Consider the following 25,621-nt stretch of genomic DNA (forward strand, 5'->3'; position numbering starts at 1 on the left):
TGGAGATTTTGTCCTTCCAGTTTCTTCCATCCCAAAGCAAAATACTCATTTCTCCTCTCCCTTTTCTGCTAGTGGAGAATTGCATGTGAGATCTTACCCTTTTCTGTACAAGTCTATGTGCAGAAAACTGCCTACATTTTGAGAACAAATAATCTTTCTTCATTAGTGGGAAGTGAAAGCTTCTATCCATGAACCTCTCACTCTTTCAAGTGCACAGTAGGGGTTAATAATGAAATAATTAAGCACACAAACAAGCATTAAGTTAATACCTAGTGTTGCAGCCATTCTTTCTCCATAACTATTATATTTCCAAGTAGTCTTCAATCTTTCCTGTAAACAGTGCAATATCTTGGTGGGGACAGCTTTTCTTTCAGACTGGAGGAACATTAGAAGGTCAATAGCTTGTTTTTTTTTACCAATTCTTCTTATGATAACACACCTGGTATCATTGCACCAATAGAGGCCCATTCTACTGTCTCTTATTTTGATTTCAATTAACATGGAATAGTTGGCAATGCACACAAATCCCCGTAGTTTCCAGAAGTGCTATCTAATCTAAAAATACCAATAGTACTGAGAACTAAGTGTGGCTCTATCTTTACTTCTCATTACTATGCTTAAAGCCCAGAGTTTAAATAGCATCTCAGATGTCAGGGACAAGGCACTGCACATATACCATGCAAGCTAAGAATGGATAGAGAGCTCCAGTGCTACACAATTGTGCTTCAACCTGTATAAGTTACATATCTAATACACAATCTTGGCAAATATTACATGTTTAACAATAAACACCAACTTCCATTAAGGGGATTATTGTATTTTCCATCTCTGCAGCTAGTGATTGATTCAGCCAGGGAAATAAAACTAAATGTATGAGAGGATTGTGTTTCTGTGGTTGTACAACTAATTACATACAAAAGCAAAAAAAAGCATAATAATTTTAAAGTAATTTGAAACAATTTTTTCCTGATGTGGAACAATCAGCTCTCACTAGAGAATAATGGCATTTGGCATTCCAGAAATTAACAGCAGACAAAGAGAGAGGAATCAGAATCTTTCATTGCTTGTTTAACAGCTTGAAAACTGGAGGGTGATCCCAGACAGCTACAAGCATCATCTCACCTCTCTACAACCCCTCCGAGCCCACGTTTGAAGCTGTTGGAAGATACACAGTTCCAGGGACACCACAAGTAATCTTCTTTTATGAGAATCTTCACTGAATGGCAGCACTTATGCTACAAGTGTCACTTTGCAGGCATAAGGTTTGCCAGAACAGACTTACACGAGCATCTCTAGCCCTCCAAAAGGTTATCAAAACCTTTAGAGAGGGAACATTAGAGGGAAGCTGGGGAGCACACACAAGATTTCATTGAGAAGTTCCTGTCCAAAAGGAGGAAAGACTTAAAGTGGCTTTATTTTATTTCCTAAGAAATAGAGAGAAAATAAATAGCAGAAATGCATTTGTAGTCAAGTGGAGATATACTAAAGTCACACTATTTGTAAATGCAAACAAAACAGGAGCTGCAGGGAAATGCATCTGGACTCTCTGTTGATGGATGGCAAAGCTTTCATATGAGTGCAATTATTACTTCCTTTCTGCAAAATCTCCCTCACTGCTGAGACAATCACTGTTCTTTTAAACACAGCAGCACAGATGGAGTTTTTGAAAGATCTCCTAAAGAACAAAGGAGAACATGGAACTGGGAAACTTATGTGGAAAACATTCTGTAAGAGTAATAGCTTATCTTTGCAGACCACTAGAAATACTGAATAATCACAAAAGACATTAACAAGTTCCTATGAGCTCCTGAATGCCATGTGGGTCAGATTCACTCCTGCAGCCACAGGGGTGTGCAAAAGAAGGAATTATCACAGTGAACAACACCACTTCTTCTCACTCTCTCAGGGCTTCAGCTTTCAGTGGATAATAGAGGCTCCACACAACCTTGCTGGCAGACTCTGTCTTGTGGAGGTGAGGATTCAATAAATTTTGCAGCTTCCCAGGTTAAACTCTGCCTCCAGTCCCTGGATGGATGCATCTCCAACTCCTGCCAGCTGCTGCTGCTAATGTTCACCATCATCTGAAACGACACCCTCCACAACCTCTCCTACTTCCTGCATATCCTGCATTTCTCTGCACTGCCCAGCTCACAGCAGGGCTGACGTTTCAGATTGCACAGGGGACCGTGAAATCCAGTGCTTCTCCAGAGATTCCAAGCCATAATTCAACAGTCCTTGATTTAAAGCCAGAGCAACACACAGGTCAGAATCATACCTAACTCAGGAGTTCTGCATAATAAACACACCAGGCATGTGGCTGGTAGTCAGCAGCTCATAAATTTGAGTAACACCTCTGCTGCCTGGAATTTACAGCAGTTTTGGATAAGTTTTTCATATGCAAGCTAGAAAGCTATGCTTAGAACCCAAATACCCTTCTTTTTTTGATTATGTTAGACATAGAAATCCATATTTAGTAATGTGTCATATCTACAGAGCCACACAACAAGCCAGAGGTCCAACAGTACTAGTGAATATAAGAAGTGTCTAAATAACTTCTAATAAGCATCACAATATAACAGTCCTTGCCTTATCTTCCCTGCTTCCCTGTAACATAAGGTGGTTGGATACTGAATGAAACTCTTAATGTTACTGATTTTCATCCTTATCCAATAAGCATAGTTTTGGTGATTTGTGTTTTTTTTTTTTTGGTTGGTTGGTATTGGCTAGTTTTCTAGTTTTAACAAAACACTAGACCCTTTACCTTGGATTCTCAGATTGAATCTCTACATGTACACATGTATTTTCCACCTGTGGTCACCAAATTAAGCAAACTGATTTAAGAAAATGCAGGAGGTTGTCAGTCACTCATCATTTTGTGAAGCCAGCTCACATACCCACTGAATATTGTGTGGCCATGCAAAACAAATAGCATCATTTCACATTTATATTTGGCTCACTTTAGTAAACCCTCAGCACGGTGCACTCTTCCCCTTTAAACCATAACTCCCTTTCATATTAAAGTTAACACTTCAAAACCAGTTTTCTAATTCAGTATGAACACTTCATAATTACATTTTTCTTAAAAGCTGTAATAAACTTTATTTAAGCAAGTGCTTCCCGTTTTATTGCCAACCCCAAACACTGCTCATTTGCAAGCACAAAGTGTCCTCTTGACACGATAATGAAAGTGCATTCATACATGTCAGCTGGAGCAATTATGTACTTCACATTTATACGCAACAAGTATCATTCAGTCTTTTCTGCTGACACTTTCAAACATGACATGCATATTAAAATTAACACCTTCAATGTGAACATAGTTCACTTCAACTGCAGGTTTGCCAAATCACCCAGAAATTTGGGCAACAGGACAGAACAGGCAAAATTATTTTATAAACAGGCCAATTAATTCCACAATATATTCAGATGAATTTACTGTTGTTTAATTATCTCTGCAGTACCTAATGCAGGAAGAAGCAAAGCAAGCCTCAGAAGAGAGCCCTGGGCTGTATTAAGGTTTAAGAGGATCTCAAGCAGTCTCACAAAGCCCTGAGCAGACAGAGTGAGTCCCTGTCCCTTTCCCTGGAGCATTTCTCCATCCACTAAGCCTCATGGCCCAGTGTCCAGCAGTGCTTGCACCCCCACCAGAGCAGGCCTGGATGGGAACTGAGAGATGTATCTGGAGAGACAGGTTACACCCTACTGCTTGAAGCACAGAGACTGCTGGAATAATGCTGACTTATTGAATAGGGGAAAAAAGTGATTACTTTAAAACTGGATTTGAAAGGACACTTCTTTTCTATACACCCCTGAGTGGGCTCAAATATATTCCATCCTCAGAATCTATAGGAGAAAATTTGGATTATTTGTTTCCTGTTATTATCTTGAACTTTTCAGGTTTTTCTTTTTTCCGGGTCTTAAGAGACCAATCAAAATCCATGGAAAACCACTACTTCCTTGAAGAGGAAAAAACACACCTAACTTCATAGAAAGCAAAACTCCACAAGCACAATCTGCTTTAAATGGAAAACAGTCTGCTGCAGCACCAGACACCCCAAGGCCCTCATTTCCAGCTGATATTTGACTAACAGTACCTGATTCCCTGTTTTACAGAGCTGTTCTGAGGATCACCCATCATCTACAAAGTACTCCATGAATTTGAAGGGAGATAAACAGGAGGATTGCTGGTATTCTGTTCAATGTTGCATGTGAAGTGACTGATTAGGAGTATGCCTTCTACCAAAATACATTCTTACAAGACAGAATCCAATAGCAGACAGCAGAACTTGGAACTGCTTATCTCTGCTTCATCTTACCTATCCTCTAGACCCAAGCAAAACAAAGTACCCTAATAAACCTCAGTGTCTTGCTTAAAATATCCTGCACAAAATTTCACCATGACACCACACTGTGGTGGTGCAAGAATGGGTTTATCCCTCATTTCAAAGAACAAAGTGATTCTCTTTGTAACAGATCATGAGAATTAACAAACTCAACCATTACAAATTATTGACCTGCAGTAGTATACAGGGCTTGGGGAGTAAAACATGTTAATATAGCAGTTCAGGCTCAAAAGTTACAAGAAACAAATAAAAATTGGAATAACTTATATAGAATAGTGTTACCTGAAGAATAACCATGTAAGTGAAAAAGATAAGCCAAATCCTAATTGACCTATATACCAGGGAAAACATAATTCACATTCAAGCAAGAGGCTCAGCCAAACTACAGTCCTGCCATGCCACAGGCTCTGGGTTTCAGTCATAACTGCTTCAGTTCCAGCCACTCCTGCTTGCTGTTATGACCCTTAGTTTTACGAATTTTAACTATTTTTCTATTTTAATCTACATTTCCATTGTCACTAGAAGCAAACTTCGAAAATTGCAATTAGGATGGCAGGTGGAAAATAAAAAATAAAAAAAAAAAACACTTAAAATTTAATGCTTAATTTCCTCTATGGGAACTCCAGAGGCACAAGTAATGGTTCATTGGAAACAAGTCATTATGCTAAACATCTAAGGACAGAAATAATCTAAGAAGCTCCTGACTTCTTATGAGCTTGTTTACAACAGGATTTGGCTTTGGAATAATTTATAGACTTTAGTGTTGTCTGCAATTACTTTAGTGAGAAAAAAGTTACACCACACATGCACACACACAACTACCCTGCATAAAATAATTGTGCACCTGTCAAGGAACATACTTTATCTTTCTGATTTTATACATCCTACTGTTTTTTAAGTATAACATGGAGGAAGAACGTGATTGAGAGTGCAAAGCAGAATACAAAAAAAGTCTCCAGTTATTCTAAATTTGCACAGCTTTGGGTCAGATGTTATCTATGAAATTACACAGATTTGATAGAACCTTGATAGATAGTTCACACAAACCAGCTTTAACAAGTTAAACCTCTTTATTTGTATTTAATTTGAAAAATAATAAGAACCACTATTAAATTATTAATAGAAACAAATAGAAAGTTATATGGAATTAAGCTGCTTTTCCAGAAACTGGCCAAGTCTAAAATACTTAACTGCACTCACTCATTGATGTAGCACAGGGCACGCCTAGCAGTGTTCAGGGTCACAGCTGCAGGGCCATGGGCACCAACCCCTTATTAGGTGAGAAATGCAAAGGTCTTGTCCCATCTGAAATCATCTGAGATCTCTCCTATCCAGACAGGGATTCCTGTTGCCTCCATACCCCACACAGTGCTGAGCAGGGAAAGGCACCTCTCACCACAGCCATGTGATGAAACAGCAGCTCCCAGCACCAGCTCATTTCCATTTGCTGCAGATCATCTGTAGGTTTGCTGTGACACCAACCATATCTCACTATCACTCTTACAATTCTCAGCTGCCAGACAGAATAATTTTTTCCAGTTCTTAGATGCACACTCAGATCTGACTTATCCACTGTATCATCAGGGTATCCCATGGAAGAAAAGCCTTTAATGGAGTTTTCCAAAAGAAGACAGGAAGCCAATCCCAAAAGAAATGAAAGCTCAGATTTCATGTATTGTTTTGATTCGCACTTCTGAGTAAATATTTGTCAAACCACAGACTGGCACATCCAAGCACCAACTCCCCTGTTTTTCAATAGGTGATCATTATTAGCACAGAGCCACAGTGCAAGGTCCCTGGGGCTGTCTTTGAAGTGACCTTAACCTGATACAGAGATGACATGAATAGAAGAGAGAAAGAATTTTATCTATTTGAGTGCTCAGAGCTTAAACACTACTAAAAAAAATAAAAAGCAACCAAAATAACCACCACTAAAGAGCTTGACAACAGTGCCAAGATATACTGAGTTGTACACAACAGGTTTGCAATTGGAATCATTTTTCTCCATGGACGTAGATTTTTTTTCCTAATTTTGTTATTTTCACCATGCTACAGACTCCTGACAGTACTGTCTTTTCAATTACAGTTGATTTTCAAACATATTCATTTCCCTGGCCAACTTACCTGAGAAGTACAGTCAGGTCAGTAGAAAATCTTAAGTTTTTGTCAATATTTTCTTAATTCATTTGAAAAACTATAAGTATGCTGATTTTTTAAAAAAATCATTTATCTGCAGGCAAAAAATATTTATATTAGATACCCTAATTTAAGTATAACAGCAAACCTGAGAAGAGCTGTCTTTTTTCCAATACAAATAATTCACAGGATCCAAGAAGTCACTGGCTTTTATAAGTGAGATGTGCACTTCAAAAAACATTAGAACCCAAAATGATGTTCACAAACTAACTCAAGATGCCCTAGGGAAATTCATTCTCATGCAGTGTGGGGTATATTTCAGTGAAGGGGGTGAGTCTGAGCTGTGGCAGAGCTGCACACCCAGCTTGGGTACGGCCAGGAGGAGCCCCCAGCACAGCACAGCAGCTGCTCGGTGTCAGCCCTGCTCACAGGACACTGCCTGTGCTCCACGGACAGCAGAAGGCACTTGAGCACAAACCAGACAACTCCAAGACTTCCAGATTTCACCTAAACTATGGCCACAGATACATGGATCACACTGCAAGATTCTCAGAAATCTTGGTCATTAATTGTCAAATGGAAAATCTCACGGCAGCAGGATTTCTCATCAAGAAAGACAACATGCCCAGGAGTGCAGTAGCCGTGGTCAAAGCAGACCAGGCCTGTTTTCATAAGCAACTAATAAAGCCAATATAAAAGAGTTGAAAACACAGGGCAAATAATCTAAAACAAACCTGCTGCAAGCAATTCTGCCACTAACGTAAGAAAAGCCCATGACATATTTACAGTGCCATATCGTAATTGAGTACCAGCTTTCCATTATCATGCAACAGTCTAAAGATAGGAAATACAGATGAGCTAGAGCAGACTTTCCTTCCTCCAAGAAGCCAAGCTGCAATGGACCATGCACAATAAAATTAGTACACAATCTAAATATCTAAATATGGAGTCAGTTGTTCAGATCATTAGCAAAAGCTTCAGAGTTCTCTACTGAGATGGAACAAATACTGGTAATTATTTTGTTATGCAAAGTAATTCCCCTGGGCATCATCTGTCTGTTAAATTAATGTATTTTGGATTTGAACTAAGGGTGTGATATAAAATAGCAGACTACAAGGAACTGGTACTTAACAATGGCATTAATACAACTTAATTCTATTAATCATGTGAAAGGTTACACAAAGCTTTTCACTGCCACGTTCAGAAGGGACAAAACATCCTCACCTCCCTTTAACTCTTTTGTCATCCTTATTTCATTCCAATGTAATTTCTTTACATTTCACTGAATGGCATGAAATGCAGGTAAAAGCAGACAGCCTTTCCAGTAATCCTCTAAGATAGAGTGGTTTTTAAGATGATTTTTCCCTGAAGAAATACACAGCTTTCCTTTCTCCCAACCTATTTTCAAAATCCTTTATTCTCAGCTTAGTAAAAAGCAAAGGATCACTGATCAGAGCAAAACTGCTGTAGTTGTATGAAAGACGCTGATGGTAAAATACGGTTCACTTGTTGAAGTATATTTTAGATGGGCCAGCAGGAAATGAGAAACATTCTACCTGTCTGTTTCTTGAATCACTTGGCTCTTCACACAGCTTTCTTCATGGTGTCTTTATTATGTTGTTCTTTTTGCCTTTCTATTCCCCAGCTGAGAGACATTTCTAGGTTCATTTCAGTAATGTCAAAATAATTGAATCAAAACCAAGAACGAAGTATTACAAGAGCTGTGTCTTGACGAATTTATTATTAGAGTAAATGATAAGAGTTCTGAAATTTCCCAATAGACCCCTCAAGTTCAAAAACCAAGCAGAAGGCATACAGAAAAACACACACAATAATATTAATACTGTCTTCACCTTTCCCAAGTGCTCACTCTTATCATATATAAATCTACTCAGAAGGGATCAGAGCAGATGCTTATTGTTTTACATTGTTACCAAGTCAATTATTCTACCCTAAAGCCTGCTTTCAACCTCTGTAAATCAGTAGTGATTCCACTAAAAGCAATGGGTGCCATGCTCACATAAATCTGAAAAAAGAAAAAGCAGGGCAGGCTCCTAGCCTTGAGAAAGGTCAAGGGGAACCTGCATAATGGTTCTAAAGTCACTTTTTTTTTATATCATTTGCCTTTATCAAAGCTAATGAGAGCCCAACTGCAGATCTGCTGGAAAAATATAATCATGCAGAACACAATTTAGGCAATAGTCCAGAATACGATGATAAATTGTTGGTGCTACAAAAGACACAAGCAAACTGATTGTCAGCTCCCACAGCTATAAGGAAACACAGTAATATTTAAGAATACTGTACTTGCTACAATTTATTTTAAACACAATAAACCCTGGAAAATTCAAGATGGAAAAGGAGATCCCAATTCTCAATTATTTGTTAAAAATAGTAAAAGGATAAAACAAGATTCCCTCTGAACTTTAGTGTCACACATCAGAAGCTTTCCAGAAATTTCTATGACATGTTCCTGTTCTGAGATAATATAAGTTTACTGTTACATCAAATGAATTAGTTATACACAGTTAAAACAGACTTTGTCAGTGTTCTAAATTTAGGCTATTGGCCTGTAGCAAATTTAAGCTGAAATAAATGCGCTATACAATTTTGCCTTTGCGTGAAAATTATGGATGAAGAGGCCAAGACATACATAATTCAAATTCTCTTAGTTTTTTTTTTTTTAGCTGCCTAGAATAGTATTTCTAAGACAGACTGAAAAATGCTGCTTAGATGATTGGCAAAGACATTGTGTTTTGAAACAAATATGCTCACAATATTTTAAATGAATACTTATATTTTATTTCAAATTTTGAAGAGGAGAATGAAATTTTATTTAGTTATTTAACTATTTTTCTGCATACTGGCATATGAATTCAGGACATATGCATGTAACTGTATTCATGTTACCTAATATATTCACAAGTACCGTGTATATTGACACAAGACATTTTGGGAGAGTTTCTATGGGGTGCAGAAGTGCAGCCTGGCTCCTTGGCTTTAGCAGCCTAAATTGCAGCACATCTCAAGGGGTGTGTACAGACTAATGGCAGAGTGAAAATTTAAGCCTACACATTTCTGTGTCTTTTTTTCCTGAGTTCTGTACAACATCCAGTGCTTTATTGCACAATCCAAAAGAAGAAATGGAAGTAGATAAATAAAGAAAAAGTGGAGTAAAATGCTGACCATATTAATGTAAATAGATCATATGAGGGACAGGAAGTCCTGATAGATTCTGTGGTAAGGGAATGGATTCTGTAACTATGGCAGACTCTCAATCCAGCCAGTGAGACATTTGAAATTTAGGCACTAGTATGGTGATACCACAAAAATAAAATGCAAGCACAGTTCTAAAACATATTAGGAGATGTAGTTTCTCTATAAAGAGAAAAAGATGAACATACTAAACACCAGCTAAACAAGATCTGAAATCCAGCCTGTGTGCAATTCTACCTACACACATTTAGGCAAGTAAAACATAATTTAGGTCTGGAACAGAGAGGGGTTTAATTTAGGCCTGGTGTTATATTGCTTGCCTTCAGAGAGGAAACTAAAATAGCTGGTTAAAAAAAACCAAACAAGCTTCTCTTCTTAGTTTGATGTATGTTCTTCTACATGTACAAGTACAGAGACACGGCTGTAATCTGAAAAATTTTAAATTGAGCTTGAGAACCGTTGCTTTTGATAATTGGCTTACCATAAACCTGGCTCCTAAATCGTGGATTAAGTTTATAGTCCTTTTATTACCCATCATTTAAAATTTTGTTTCTTTAAGTTAATTGTAATGTATCACTTGGAGATTGAACTCTCAGGCTTGGGGGTTACTGAATTCTTACACTTCATTTCTCACCAGAACCCAGCACTCATGGCACATGTTGACTTCACCCCTTCTGTTTAATTATAAAATGGTATTCAGCATTCCCTTTTGCAAGCCATGATCTTTTGTACATCTCCTTTTTAATTATAACAAACTTCCTAGCCCCTCAGCTGACAAGCAACATTATAGGCCTGTCAGTTTTCTGGTGATAATGTCTTATTCTACAATGCTATATGAATAGCTGTCCTTTGAGGATCAGAAATGTACAATATGCACTGCTTCAATGTGTAAAGATAAGATTAAACTACAAGGAAGGCAATTAAATGCTTAGATCACATTAATAAAAGCATTTCCTGTGTTTACCTTGGTGTTATCATTGCCTACAACATTGAGCAGTGTGTTTGTTTTGCTGACTAAAACATGAACTAAAAACTCAAAAAGGGATTAAGGACCCGTTTTTCAAAGAAGACAGCCCAAACTACTTTTGTTCATTGCCTTTTTATTCTGATGTATTGAAAAATTTTGCATTTCAAGGGACAGATCTCTGTGTAGAAGAAACATCAGCCAGTCTACAAACAAATCAACATGCATTGAATTCCTTTGAACTTTGATATTTCTGCTGAAAACTGTGGCTCATTTTATAGCACTAATAACCATTAGTATTTTTCTTCATAAAATCATATTAACTTATTAATAAAAGTGATATTTATTTACCTCCATTTGACCACCATATCCTGTAACTAACACTGATGTAAATCAGAGCCTCTCCAAGTTTAATGTTTCTTTCAGTATTAAGATAAGTACATTTATATAATATGGCACTAGAATTGGTGCTATAAGGTACCTGCTCCTGCTCAAATGTAGTGACATTTTTGGCTCTCTTTATTTTTGGTTTTAAAAGATTCCTTGAGTCTTTTTGACTGCTACTGTCTGTTGTATTAGTCAAGTAGATTCCAAAGCAAAAGAGACAATAAATTAGCAGGAAATCTATCTTTGAATTATTTAAAAGCCTGAAGATCTTTGACTTAGTAGTCATGGGCATGTTACCTAGCAATATTTCAGAAAAAATCTGAGAGGGACTAGAAAAAGATAATTCAATATACTGGGGGTAAACCAATCCAATAGAGTGGCTGAAAGTGGAAAGGCTGCTCAGTATCAGCACAGCTACCCAAGCATTTCTTCATTGTTTGCAAAGATGGTGCAGCCAGCAGAGCATCCCTGCAGAGAGCACCAGCTGCTGCAGAGGAGGCACAGCCCCCTCTGCACCATGGCAGGACAGAGCTGTGGCAGCTCAGCCTCGTCCCCCCAGCACAGCAGCCACACCAGAGAGAAAAGCTGAGGCTTCACAGCCTGCCTGGCTCAGGGAACAAAGGACAGCTCTCATATTGCTGCAGGCTGACTAGCACAACAAGCCCTGTTAACTATCACGGTGCAAATAATACTCAGGATAGTTAATAAGCCACAACTGATCTGTTTACTAAATATTTAGGCCTGTAAATTAGTCTCTGAAGGAAATGTGCCCACTGTTTGAGCTAGTCAAAGGGAGGATGCATAGAACACAAGAAAATATTCTGTGGAGATAAGCCTATGCTTACAGGAACATCGATTGTCTATTAAGGCTGTTTGATGTCCAGAAGATGAGTCAATTTACATGAAAGTTAAAAATAAGGAGTTATTTTTGTCAAAGTGTTTTCTGTTTCTGCTGAACTGTTAATACTTCTTTACAGCAGTAATAAGATTGGGAGTGAATTTGGTTTTTAAATGGAAAAATTGAAAAAATTTGGAAAAACTACACCAAATTTCTTTTCTATTATGTGAAATGTGGTAAAAGAAAGGCCAAAAGATCCCTTCTTGAGAGGCAATTATTTAGTTTTGGTAGGCACTGAAAAGTATCTAAGAAATCTATTTAGCACATATATAAAATAAAACTTCATTCAATAGGAGAGAGAATGGAACACAATCTTATGAAACACATGGACATAATGATGACACATTACAGAAACACCCGCCTATCAAGATCTAGAACTTATGTGAAAGAATTCCTGGTTTTTGTGAGGATAAACAAAATGTAAATACAATATATTTTTATCACACAATATAATTAAATCTTCAACATGCCCCATGTAGCCATCAGCACACTTACTTGGAAGCTGGTAACATTTTTAAATCAGAGTTCTGCCTGCCTTGCTCATTTTCTATGCAAGCTGTATTTTTTTCCTTTTTCTTTCCTTAGAATCAGGGCAAAACATCTCCTAAGCAGTCACCTACTGACAAGCAATTACATCCAATTGTGTAATAGCCAAGAGATGGAAGACTATTCCTCTATGAAAAAAGATTTGAAATTGTTGGTTTTGTTGCAAGGCTTTTAATGTGTTGCGTATAAATCTATATATGCAATTACAGTCACAGTGCAGCCACATGATAACTTGATTAAAAGTTTGATTAAAGGAATTAAAACAATCAAGTTTTACACTGAGATACTGCAAGGAATGCTTCCATCAAATCTCGATGTGTCAGCAACCTTAGTTAGCACCAGAGCTCTGCCAAGGCCATGCTGTTCTGTAACACACTGACAGCATCACCAAAATTAGGATCTTCAAACTCTGTTAAGAATCAGCTTCATTTCCATGTTAAGGCAGTGAGATTTCTTTGGCAAGCCTTGCACATGTGGGTATTCCTCTAGTGAAGATAATACACTATCTTCCAGACCAGGATTGCTAATGTGTTTTCTGTGAGAATAGAGAGGGTAAAAAACCAAACCATCTCTGAATGGGTATTTTGGTTCTGTCCAGCTCTTTCTCAGAGTTTACATATAAAAAACAGATTCTCATAGTTGCCAGCAAAACAAAAGAGTACCTGATACCTATGGAAGAATCACTGTATGTTCAGCCTGCTCTGTCAGCTAAAATGGTTCAGAATCATTAAGTGCCTCATAGTGAAGAGAGCAAATACAATTCCTTGCTTTGATCACAGGCAAAGAGTGGCACAACGACCTCCATCAACAGCTGGCATTGCCAGTCAATAGCTGGCAGCAGCTCTAAACTGCTTTGTTACTGGTATCAGATGTAACGTCTCTGTTCTATACACAGAAAAATCTTAGAATTTCTACATCAGTCAGAACTGGGCTAAGCCTGACCTGTAGATTCTCAGAGAAAGCAGCCTTACTTTCCTTCTGCCACAAGCTTTGTGTAATCTTCTGAAACTGAAGGAACATAGTTCAGATATTTATATTTCAACTTGCATCATCACGCAGTGAGGGCAAGACCTGTACCTATGGTGCCTAAAATCAGTTTCAGGAGCAGAAAGAGCTTGCTGCCTGGGACTTGTGTTGAGAGTAAACCCATTTCCTGCAGTTTGCTCAAGAAACCTACTTAGAGAAGCTTAGATAGGGTCAAATTTAAAAGATAGCTTAGATAGGGTCAAATTAAAAGTCTATGCATTGCATGTATGTCATGTATGCAATGTAGAGTCTGTACTCCTATACCTCCCTTTGGAGCTCAGCTTTTTGTCCCCAGTTTGTCAAATGCTTTTAAAAAGTCATTGCTAATCCCAGCTCTTTTATTGTTTGGTTTTTTATAAATGGTAATTTAGTTTCTTCCATTTTCATTTGAAGATCAACTTCCAAACGAAAATTGATAGCAGGGCTTGTAAAACTGCCAACAAACATTTTCCTGAAAAATCTTGCTTATTCATGGTTTCTCCTACTCCCTGTTCACTTAGGATGCTTATTCAAGTTTGGAGGATGGAGGTTAACAAATAATCTTCAGTGGCTCTCCTAAGCATTTAAAGGTCACATGAGAGAGTCTGATTGGAATGATTGTAACTGAGATTAGTCTTCAGCTGATGAGAAATAAAATGAAAAGGGCAAGTTGTTCAGGAATATAAAGGAGACGTGCCAGAGAGTACTTGCCTTGTTTCTGTACAAAACAGCACATACTCTCCTAGGCACTGGTTTAGTGAATCTCTAATAATTACGGTAGTAAACAATAGCTTTTAGATCAATTCTGTTCTCATTCATAATCTACATTCAAGATCAGGGTTTGTTCTGCTCCTTTTAAAAGCAATTTCTTTAGAAATTTTAGAAACAGATGCACATAGAGACCTCTTGAAAAGAAAAATTTCTATGAGGAATTCCAGTCACCAGCTTGGAAGTTTTCCACCATAAGGCTAAGAATGCACATCATGTAACATATGACTACATTTATGTATTATAGACCCTGAATAACTGACTTGTTAATTTCGCTCTTCCTTCCATTTTTTGTGGGGCAGCAAATGTTCTGCCAGCCATTATCCTGAGTAAAATTTTAACTGATGGATTCATTTTCATTTATGCCTAAGGAATTTTCACATAATTGTAAGCTGGAAAATATTAGATAATTAACATGGGTGATAAAACTGCATTCTACTGATTACCCTGTTCCACGTATATGCTTAATTGTCAACATTGAAATAGCTTTAACTGCAAATAGACATCGTCCATTAGCCAACCAGACTGCTCGATGAGAAAAACACAGACATTTTAGCTGTTATTTGGAGGATGAGAAGAGCATAATTATCATTTAAATAGGCAGTTTTACTTTTCTTTTCCACTCAGAAACTCCCCCCAATAAAAATAGTTCTGTTTAATTTTGGGGGACAAGGAAACAACATTGTTTACAATAACAGTGATACTGAAGTCTCTTAATGCTCCGTCCATCCAGAACCATCACAGCGTTTTGCAAAGATAAAAAATATATTCATTTCCATTTTTGGAATGGAGGAAACAAACACACAGAGGAGAAACAATTCACCTCGTGGCTGACAGGGTATGTCTTGAGTTAGTGAGCAAGCCTTACAGCAGAGAGCTGAAATACAAAGAACACAGTTCTTGGATCCACATGGAAAAGATTTTCCCTACATAGATCACATTCATTTAAAGCAGAATAGGGAGATGGGGATATGCACTGTTCCTTCTGCCTTGCATCCCAGTTACAAATACCAAAGAAAGCACAGAATTTATAGACAGCCCTGTGATCCCTTTGTGTGCAAATTTTCCAACTGGACTTATCGCCTTTTTCTTCAAAAAGGTGGGTGACAATTAAAGTGAATCTTCTGCTAGAGGGGCTGACAAAAGAGCTCCATTCCTGGTGCATGTTTCTATGGCTCTTCCTTTGGTCAGTCTAACAGTGTCTGATTTTTGATGGCACTTCTCCCTTCAAATCTCAGAAGGCTGTTTTGATGCCAGTGACCAGAACAGTTCCAAGAGGAGCTGAATGAGCCTCCCAAGTGCAAAGCATTTTCACCCCAGTGCATTCAGTCCTACTCTCTCTATAGGCTCCATTTGATGACAGAATTATATTCCAAGCTATTGAGCATTTGTGTTCACTCAGTCTACTGTTTCAGCCTGCTCTATCTATCACTAGGGTTATTTCCCTGGGTGGCTGTTTCATATTTTATTAGAAATGACAGCTCTATTATTAACAAGAAAAAAATATAGCATGAAAGAAAAATAGAAGTACTAGCTCTAAGATCCAGGTGCTAAAGAATGTGAAACTTTTATCTGGTGACACATAGGAAACGGCTGGATCTGTAAAATATTTTCTACTTGAATGGTTTATTAAAACTGACACCAGTACAACAATTACTACCAATTATTTTGTCAGTGTCTATTCCATTCAAAGTGAGAAAGTTAGTACCAGAAAAAAATACATAAAACCTCAAAGTGCCTGAAGACCATTTTACTAGGGGTCATTTCATTGCTCAAGGATTTGGTAAGCATGGAGGAGGAATTTTCTCTCCAGATTACTGGTTCAAACCAACACCTGATGCAATCACAAAAATAAATCCCAGCAGGTATTTTATGGTAGCTTGTATAGGTTTCTAACTATATGATCCACTGGTTAATAAAGCCTTTGGTGCCAGAAGTTACATTTCATGCTTGGGTCAAGCCTGTTAAGTCTATTAAGGTCTCAGTTGCCTCCTGTATGGACCACCAGGGCCCAGAAGAAATTACAAAAGCTACTGGCCTGGGGCTACTTCTATGTTCAATACACATCTTACAGATATATGAATCTGAGAGCAGTGCAGGCCCTGCAGGGGAGGGGTGAAAAAAAGCAAAGCCACTCCAATTTAGAACCAAACATAGAATAAAAAGTTACCTTATTTTGATACAGAGGAACTTGACGTAATACATTTTTACGACCCTCATTTCCAGGATTTAAAGCCAGAAAGATCCATAAGATCATATTGACCTTGTGTGTTTCACAGACCACTACATTTCACCCAGTTATTCCTGCACTGGGCCAAATCACTTGTATGTGACGAAAGCATTCTTTTCAATCTTAACTTCACAAACACCAGTGGAAAATCCAGCACACTCCAGAGCTTCAGTTTTATATTCTGGTAGTTAACAGGCCCCACTCCCATATATATTTCATATTTAATATCCAACCCCAATCTGTCTAGTTTCAGCTTTCAAGCACTTGTGACACCATGTTCTGCTGGATTAAAATAAATTTTTACTCACAAAGAAATTATGCAATGTAACTGATGTATTTCAGGACTAAATCTGTAATGAGAAAGTGTTTTCTCCACTCCTCAAGGGTTCTAACTAAGTTAAAAAAAGACATTTTACAGTAACAATTGAATACCAGCAAACCTGAGCACATTTTTCTAGTCCTATTTAGAAAAAAATCATTCTTTTTGCCTTCCTGCCTAAAAATGGTCACAATGGAACCATCTTGAATTATTTCCATTCAGAAAAAAAAGCAGGCAAAGATTATATTACCCACAGAGGAATGAAGGAAATGAAACAGAAACAATCAGACCAAGGAACAAAAGGAAAAAAGTCTGAGAACCATTTTTAAGGACAGGTTTTGAGAAGGACATTAAATTAAGGCCACAATCTCATTAGCATTCAAAACTTCTGGTTGCTCTTGTGAATGTCCTCAAGACTCAAGAAAAAACAGGATTTTGCAGGCACACAATCAAAGCACAGATGTTTGCCTTGACCACAAAACAACTACTTAGTGATATATTAATATTTTTAAATGCCTCTGACACTCATCAAAGATATAATTTAATGAGTCCAGATTGTACATTTATTATTGTCTGTAATTTTTCATGAAAGATGATAAACAATGGAAACTTATTTCAAATGAGAGAATCATAACTTGAAAAATGTATTCTTATGAAATGAAACATCAACAAGAGCTTAGAAAGCCTTAGAAAGCCATGTGGCATTCTTGAAAAATCAACCTAAGTTCTAGGATACAGGACTGATGGGATTGGGTTGTTGTCACAGCTAAAGCCAGCAATTTGAATTAAATGATTGTGGGAGCCTTGTTTTGATCATCCTGCCACCTATTTAGAATCAAGGCCACAACCCACAAACTGCAAGTTAAGTAAAAAAGAGTAACAGCAGGTCCCAGGTAGAACATGACAGTGCAACATCTAAACATAAACAGAGTTTCCAAAGAAATAAATACATCCTTACAAAACTGAGAACAAGCTGACAGAGCCTAGCACTTGCTCAATACATCCAAAATCTCAAAACTTGCCTAAACACATACTTTCAAGTGAATATTATACTAAAACAAGTCATTCCTACTCAGTAATGCAAACCTTGGAAGGGCAGCAAACCTATCCACTTTTTTAACTCATGTCAGCACTTCCTTCTTCCCTTTATTTCTGCATTTGTATCATCACAGCTCTTCAGTGAATAGTTTGATGCAATACCAAGTATCGTTACTGCTGCCATTCAAAGCCAGAAGCTCCCTACTGTACACCAACTGATAAATATTATCTAGGGCTGCAAACACCTATATTCATTTGCATCACAACAGCAGTACATTTATCTAAAGAGAAAATTATAATTTGGGGTTCAAGGGCAGAATGGCAATAAAATTAGTGAACCTATTGGAATCTTTTCTAGGTTTCCTTAATCCTGTACCATTATACATATATGGCTTTACTTTAGATTTTAACTACATTTGGAACTCTGCCACTTTTCTGTTAAAATGAGGTTTCTAAAGCAAATGGTGATGGCAGAAGAGTTTATTGCTGATGAATCTCTGAGTACCAATTCTCCCAGCGGGTGCAGCTCGGAACACTTCCGAGATATTCTTGTGCACATTAGGATTTCTCAGGCCTGAAAGTTCAGCGCAAAAAGAAGTGGTATGTTCTCATGCCTCAACCCCTAACTTAGTTTGCATATGAATAAGAGTCATCCTTTGGAAATTTGCAGCAACAGTCTAGTGACTAATGTATGCGGAAGAAATTGAAAGCACTGACTCCTGTAGATCAGGATTTCAATAGCATTTTTAAAAGACTTCAGCTAACAAAATCGAACCACATAGGCATTTGGTAAAAGCAGCATTAGTCCAAGTTGCTGGTGTGCATAATTAGGAAATACTACATGTGCTGTGTATGCCAGGCATCCTGGAGCAGCCTCAGTCTTTGGCAGGCCTTGCAGTCTTTCCGGAGGATACAAACCACCGAGTATTTAAAAGCATTCATTGACCTAAAGAGTCTCATTTATTAGTTGCTGAACTCAGGACATCTTATAACTAATATCCAGAAGCACCTTAGACCTTATCTCTCAACTGATAGTAAAGAATTGCTTGTGACAGTGATACAAAACCTCTGATCTGCTCTGAATTCCCACAAAGGTACTATTCAGTGCCACCTTCTCTGGGAAGTCTTAGGAAGATTTGGTGTGGGGTATTAAGGCTTGATCTACATAACTTCTTGGAGGACAAAAATCTTTCTTAGGAATGCAACCCCTCAGGTTGTGAACAGAAGTGTTATTTCAAACTTGCTTTCAATTTGCAAGCAGAACAACTTTCTAATTTACTTCAGGTTAGGTCAACCAATTTATCAAACAGATTAAAGTCCCTGCATCTGCTAAATCACTTTTGTGGAAACTCGTTATGGAGCTCAAGCACAAAGATTTGCAGGCAGTTTTGAAGAGGCAGCAGAGAGCAGTGATGATCAGCCAAGTGCACCACTGAAGATGGTCTGAGCTACAGAAACTGGCACTGATTATGGCAGATTAAGGTGCTTTCCCAGTCTGTGCTGTGAAAACAAATATATTCAACCACTTCAGGCAGACCCAGGGAAAGGTGCACGACTGCAGCCTGATTGAAGAATAATTGTATCTGCACATCCTGCCATGATGGGTCGAATTTATAACCACTGGACACTGTTATATAATTTCTACACTTTTTCTGTGCATACTCCCCTAGACCAACCTGCCAGAGGACCTTGGCAGAAATGAATTGGAATACCATCCTGATGACTTGGAGGAGTTGTTGATATTATTTGGAGACAAGATGATTTGCAACACTATTTTGAAATATAAGCTTTAATAAAGAAAACAGTAATTGCATGCTTATAATTTCACTGATTACAGAACACAGCTTGCAGCTTTCCAAATTATAGTTTACAGAAATGGTATCCTGAATCTTTTAATCTGTGCTTCTTTCTAAGCATCCATTCATATGACTTGTCCCCCCACAGTAGTTTATGAATTTTGCAAAACTGCTTTTATACAGTCCATAATTCTTGAAGGAAAATGAAAACTATTTTCCTTCAAAAGGCATTTTCTCAGGGTAAATGACGCTCTATGGGAGGCTCAGCCGATTGCAGTCCATCAGAGCCACATACTGTTCTACCCTCTTTGATTTAACCAAGTAAACCTCATGAATCTAACAAGTAGCATCCAAAAATATTTGGTGCTTGCAACAGCATAAATTTAGTAACATTATAATAATTGTATAATTATAGATTAAGAAGAAACTGGCAAAGAGGTGACTAACTGCGCATTTTTCCACTTCAGTAGTGGAGTTAAAAGCACAGTCAAGGAATCCAACCCATTTCCTTATTCAAAGCACAAAATACATTCCTCTTCTAAGGTTATTTAATGTATACTGTTGGTAAAATTTTGCTCTTCTACAAATTGATTTACTTTATGAAGACACAAGGCAGCAGTATTAAAAAAAATAATCTTTGTCTTTTATTTGGAACTACAATGTACAAATCAAAGCCAACAGTTGGAGTTCCAACAGTTATATTTTTGTTTGTTTTTAAAATCACATCCCTTCTCTCAGATGGGTGAAAGCCTTTTCCCTGCCTGGAATGACTTTTATCAGGGAATACAGACTAAATACTCCATGCCTCACTCAGCACTTGTGGTAGCCAAATAAATTTAAAAATTGCATAAATCCAAAGAGCTTACAAAATATGAATGTTTTGGTAGAAATTCCCTGTCTCTTAAGGTAAAATTTATTTATTTCTTTTTGGTTTAAATAATTACACTAATTGCAAATATTGCATTTTTCTTTTTTACAGGTACCAAATTTTGGGTTCAGACAGGTAGTCATCCTCAGGCTCATCACCAACTAAAGACCTTCCAGAGATTAGCAGGAGAGTTTTTATAAGGTACAGCACCAAGAACTTTGTCACTATCTTCTCTTGAAGCAGAAAATGAAACTTCACCTCCCTATTCTCTTCAGCAGGTTTTCTTCCTAAAATCTGGTCTACCAACTCTCCCTGGATAACAAAGTTCAAATAAGATTGGATTTGCTTCAATTTTAAGGATCACTCATTCTCTAGGCTCCATTCAATCCCCAGCCTTTCCACTGAGAATCATTTTAGAATTTTCAAATTACTTTATCATAGTCTCTTAAATACATCCCCAAAGCACACTCATTACAACATGAAAAGCAAACAAGGATAGGATTCTTAATGAAACAATCAAAAAACCCTCACATAATGGTAAATTACTCAATCCAAAGTAATAGCAAGTACCAACATCACAATCAGCACCAACCACAGCCCTCCTGCTCCCTGCCTTTCCCAGTCCTCTCTTTGTTTCATATGCAGAGGCAGAACCACTTCCACCACCCACCTACTTACCAAAATCATCCTTATTAACTCAGCATCTGTAGCTCATTGGCACAGCTCCTCCTATAGCAGCAAAGCAAGTTCTTGTTCCAGACTGTGCAGTTTCTTACTCATTCAGTTATTGGCTCAAGCCAATGATTCAGGAAGAAGAAATAGACCAAAAATAAATAGAGTAATAAATGTTAAAATAAATTTTGAGGAAAAAGAAAACAATGAATGAAAATGAGAGCATTGTTTAGAAAATGTCAAGAAAGTTGTGTTCTTAGGAATTATTTTTTCTGGATTATTTTTGGCCTGAAGCACCAAAAGCATTAATCTGAATTCAGAGTAAAAGAATCAGCCAAAAATTACATATCTGTTCATTTTTGTGATGCAGAGCAGTCATCCCATAACAGAAAAATGAATGGCTTCACACATCTTCTGTTATATTGAAGTAAAATTGAACACTAACTTGATTTCAACCTTCACCTCTTTCTGTTAGTGTAGTCTCAAAACAAAATACAGGCACAGGCTCCATTTCTGGGGAGAAGTAACAGAAGCTGTTACTGTTGTACTCTGTTCATGTCATGGATATGGGTTCATCCAGCTTTCAGTGTCTATGGATCATCCCTGTTAGTGCTACTGAGTGTTAGAAGCACCTCTGGATGAGCAAGTAGCTCTTTCATTTCTAGACTTTTTCATTAGACTTTTTCATTAATCAGATATCTAAACAGAGATGTGCACAAATATTTTAATAAGCTATTTTACAGTTCTACATTTTTGTTAAATAATAAATAGCTCATTATGTGATAATGCACAGTGGTAATCTGTTTGTGGCTGCTAATGAATTGTATCTATGGAATTTCAAACAATATCTTATTATTCTTCTAATATTAGAAGTAAATAATTAAATTAGCAGAAGAAACTTAGAGCTAATATACTGAGACACTGCTCAGTGCTTTAGATGAACCCTTTAGGCCATGCAATACATTCAGAACTAGAAATACAGTGCTGCCAAATGCACTGCTCTGCCCCAAGCCCCACGGCTGGAATCCAGCCTGACAAGCACAGAGCAGGGGCACAGCTGGAAACAGACCCTGGACAAGCCCCTCATAGGGATTTTGCCCTGATTCAGCCAAAAGGCCAGCACTTCTCATTGCATTACACCAGAAAAGTTCTTAATACAGAAATGTCTCCCAAAACTAGAAATAGCGAGCAGTATTTTCCGGATTGATGTCCCAGCTATTTAAAGTCTTCTGGTATGAGTGCAACTCTGGATCCACTGCTAAATACACCTTTTAAATTTCATTCCCAGAATTCTGAGAGGAACAACATCCCATGCAGCATCATCTGACACCAAAGGTTTTATTTGTCTTATTTATTTTATATTCTTGGACTTCTCTACTGTGGTATTTATTTATTTATTTAAAATTTCCTTGTGTTTATAATTCACCTTCTTTGTGAACAGGTTGTGGCAGGCATCCAGCTCTGTGTTTGGGGTTCTAACCAGGAATGTCTGAAGCCCTGACAAGAAACGTCCAGCTCATCACAGCAACAAAGTACAGCTAAAAAAATTCTGGATTATATTAATCTCATCTTAACACTCCAATATAGTCCAGTTTCTCTGCAGGAGAGGAAGCTGCAGCTCCTGAACCATATGCCCTGCAGCCCTCTCTCCAGGACTGTGCTTACCTGGCTGTCATTGGGATGATCCTGCAGGATTGAAAAGCAAAGGTGGATAACAATTTTAGCAGGACCACTGCTGGCAATGAAATACACAGGATAGAACTACAGCCAGGATGGCAAACATGGAAAGGTGAAACGATGGGATTAGCTGTGCAGCAGTTCTGGAGACCTGTCCCACAATGTGCAGCTATGCTGCAATGAGGTTGTGAACTGATCAGGTAGAAAAGCAGATAAGTGACATGAACACATAAATAGAAAGTGGTCAGGAATACAGCTGAGCTCACTGGTGTGAAAGGATATCCTGTTCAGACCTGATCAAGCGCTTAATGACTGCTGTGAGCATATTATCTAAAGCACAAACAGGGGTAGAGTGGTCAGTTAATCTGATGCTCTTGAGCAGACACTGATGTGTTTGTGCACATTCAGACCAGTATGAACTGGAGTCACACAAACCAGCAGTGTCACAGGTTTGCCTGGAGTGCAAGCCTTTATTCTTACTATTTTCACATGTGTATAGTATTACCTGTATTGTTACTTTCCTACATCCTTCCTTACATCATCACCAAGACAATTTATTACATTGCCTTGTACTTCTGGAGGGCTAAACAGTGTCATTTAAATGATTCACATTTAAATGTTTAGAAAATTTTGCAGTTTTGAACTATGTATGTACTGGATTAATTGCTAACAAAAAGCTCTGTGATTCCCACTATAATCTATTTGATGTGGTAAAATAATGAATATGTAATTCTGTAGACACTTCTTACTGTTAGAAGTCTAACTCAAGCTGAATTGATACATTCTAATGGTTTCATGCATGTGTCAGTAGAGCTTAGCCTGAGAAAACATCATTAACTTTATTAACACTTGGTAGGATTTCGTGTGCCGGACAGATCTGCTGCAGCATTGGACAATGGGCTCTGAGCTGAAACTCCTCACTAATACATTTGAAGAAGCTATTAAATAAGCCATGCTGGCAGTCTGTGCATTCATCTTCATCAATTACATTTTTTCTTTTATAGTATTTTTAGGCTTAGTTTAGTCAGTATGACAAAACAGAACACACTTATAGATGCAACATAATTAGCTGAAGACATGCTGTCGTGCAAGAAGGATGTCAGTTGACCTAGCTTTAACCCCTCATGCCTTTGAAGACTAAATTAGCTCTGTGAAATTTATTGAAGGCACAGCATTGTAATCATGTTTGACTTGGAAATTAGCCAAATATCCACCACAAATTCACAGGAGTTTAGAATAAAAGTGTGCCCCAGTTTCACATGACTGGACTGCAATACAGGGATTAGACATTTTGAAATCACTATTAAGGAGAATCACTGTCTTTTCCTTTAAGTAGATGACATTTACGTTATCCTCCACACTAAAATGATCTTGCTAAAAAGAAAGCTCATCTATACTCTCTATATAATATTTTTGGTATATGAGTAATACATGTTATTGCTTTCTTCAAGACAAAAATTGACAAGGAAAACTCAAAGACTATCATCAGCTTCTATTAATGTTTCCTGACATCTCTGTGACATACTGACACCATGGATATTGCTTCAATATGCATCATTAGAAATTTTTCAAATGAATTTAAAAAACTGAGTTTAGCCACCATCACGGTGGCATGCTGCAACACTATCTGTCAGGAAAGAAACTAAAAAAATTCACCACAGAAATTTCATTGTATGAAAATACTGGCAATATGATTTTTTGTCCTGGAAATATCAGTAAACTGCATTTCAAATACACTTACTTAGTTCACCACCATGTGATGTGATGTACCAACTGCTAAACCAGCAAATAACCTTGCCTACTTCAACAGATCTTCTGAAAAATAAATCTATTTATTAGGGTCTAAAACTCTTTAGATCCCTGTGGAACTTCTGCTGATCTGCAGCAGCTGCTAGGGTACAAAACCAAAACACTTTAGGCTACCATTATCTCTGCTAGAATTCTTCCATTTGGCTACTCTTGGCATTCAGAGGTTCATTATATTCCCAAGAACATATTTATGATGAGAAGACATTGACCAGAATCTTCATGTGGACCTTTCTCACACAATAAACATAAAAAGACAATTTTTAGCTTGAAAGAAAGATCTCTTGGATGCTATCTTAGACTGCTTTAAAAAGTGTATTAATTGCAGAGCTGAGAATGATGCTTTAGAAGGATGGTAAAGTATTGCTGGATATTTCCTCTAATGACATTCATAAACTAACAAAATACTTTTTAAAGACAGGTGGTGACTGAATAAACAACTGAACATCTGTTTCTGCAATAAGAAATTAAATGCTCAATACACAAGCCCAAGATGATAGTCCAAGAAATCAAATTTAATTTTATGATTTTAAATCTGGAGGATGGTTATTTTAGTCAGATGTTTAAAAAAAAACCAAAAAACAAAATGGATGTCTGCAATAAAAAAATGAATAAAATTAAGGAAGTAAATAAAGTAATAAAAAGTGCTCAGAATGTATCACTTCCAAGGACAGTAGCAGAGAAGCAGCAATGTAATTTTTTCGCTTGCTTTATTCTACAGAGCACTGTAAGGCACCTGTTCCCTCGTGTTATGGGCTGAGAAATCAAGAGAAAGGGACAGACCATGAGAGCAGCTGCCAGGTGACACCCAGGAGACTGGCTCCAAGACTGGCCACCATCCTTCAGTTTCTATTTTTAGATCTCACTCTTTTCCTTTCTTCTGCCTTTCATAGGTTTATAAATTCATCATATTTAAGAGGAAGCCGGTAGCTGGAGAAGGTGAAGAGAGGGG

This window comes from Poecile atricapillus, chromosome 11 (genome assembly GCF_030490865.1).
Source record: "Poecile atricapillus isolate bPoeAtr1 chromosome 11, bPoeAtr1.hap1, whole genome shotgun sequence".
Taxonomy (NCBI): domain Eukaryota; kingdom Metazoa; phylum Chordata; class Aves; order Passeriformes; family Paridae; genus Poecile; species Poecile atricapillus.